The 1,485-nt window shown below is 32.5% G+C and overlaps 1 long non-coding RNA gene across 1 annotated transcript in view; it reads right to left on the bottom strand.

Moving 5' to 3' along the window:
• Positions 1 to 379: 379 nt before the first annotated feature.
• LOC118751563 overlaps positions 380 to 1,485 on the bottom strand; it is a 1,714-nt gene continuing 608 nt past the window's right edge. The window contains exon 2 of the long non-coding RNA XR_004994558.1: positions 380 to 411. This is a non-coding gene — a long non-coding RNA (uncharacterized LOC118751563). The remainder of the gene's footprint in view (positions 412 to 1,485) is intronic.

Genomic DNA, 1,485 nt, shown 5'->3' with positions numbered 1-1,485 from the left:
TAAGATCATTCATTGAAAGCTTGAACATCGGCATTGTTTTCTAATTAGAAGTTCCTGGTTGTGCGAATATCGATCAATTGAATACTCCACTTTACAATATGTTATCCTATATTTTTATTGCTTTTGTGTATTGGAGTTAACTCTTTGTTACCACATTTAAATATTTAATTAACATAGCCTTTATACATATATATGTATATATATCCAAAAGTTATAGGCATTTTTTCACATTATACATATATTTTTCTCAAAAATTTATATTTAAAATATTCTTGTTTTTATAATATCTTTGTAAGCTTTTGATCGAGTTTTTGTTATATGTTGGTATTGTTGTAGGCTGGTCGATCTACTTCTCCATGTGCAAGAAAAACACTTTTTCTCCACTTCTTTGCCCAACGTTTCGCTAACTACCTTAGCATATCAACAAAAAAACAGAGGAAAGCAAGATTATTTAAAATAGAAATTATGAGTTTTTTTGTACAAATAAAAGTTAAAGATTGGTAAACAAAAATATGTTCTGTTTTGAAAACAAACACAATCACAGGTTTTTAAACTTATTTTTTATCGCATGACTTACATGTACACTTAGGTTAAATTGGTCTCACATAAATGCACATACATATAAAAAAACATTAGAACGTTAAATACATTAAAAAACATATAAAAAACACAAAAACGTTAAATATATTGAAAACCATAAAGTATTGCTACCATCCATCTGTGGTAATTTCGTCAAACTAAATATTCGCTACAAACATAACATGTAAGCAGCCGCGATATCGTCCGTGTCCTCCTTCTTGTTGATTGTTTTTTCCCTTTTTTGCAGTATACGCAAACTCACTATTGTGTACCTTGCCCGTTCCCTTTTCTCCTTGTCCAATATTTTAACGTTAGTTAGATCAGCCGTATGACCACTGGTAAGTACGTGTTGTACTAATGCTGTGCTGTTCTTCTTTTTGTTTATGTCGGCTTCGTGCTCTGAAAGGCGAACGCCTAATGCTCGCTTAGTTGTCCCTATGTAAACTTTGTTGCAGTTTTCGTTTTTGCTGCCTTTACATGTGATTTCATATCCCACGTTGTTTTGTTGGTGGGGCTTGATCGGTGTTTTTGTTCGTGTGAATATCGAAGATAGTGTGTAGTTGGTTCGGTATGCTAATCTTATATTAGGGTTGTTGGTGTTTATTTCGTGGTCAAGTTGTTGGTAGAACTTAGGAATGTACGTCACACTGTGATATCGCTTTGTTCCGTCTGTTGCTTTTATGGTTGGCGTTTTGTTTTGATTATTGTTTATTTCTGTTACTTTATGTTCGATTAGGCTTTGTATTAGACGGTTTGGGTAGTTATTGCTTGCTAGAATTTTCTTTATTTTGCATATGTTCGTCTCCTTGAATTGTTGGTGGCTTATTGTTAATATTTTGTGTATTAGATTTTTGGCTGTGTTAATCTTATACTTAAAGGGTTGCGATGACAGATAATTTATTAGGC

The sequence above is a fragment of the Rhagoletis pomonella genome, unplaced genomic scaffold (genome assembly GCF_013731165.1).
Source record: "Rhagoletis pomonella isolate Grant_MI unplaced genomic scaffold, Rhpom_1.0 Rhpom_scaffold_00803, whole genome shotgun sequence".
Lineage (NCBI taxonomy): Eukaryota > Metazoa > Arthropoda > Insecta > Diptera > Tephritidae > Rhagoletis > Rhagoletis pomonella.
The sequence above is the reverse complement of the archived record's forward strand: the minus strand, read 5'-3'. Positions and strand labels throughout refer to the sequence as shown.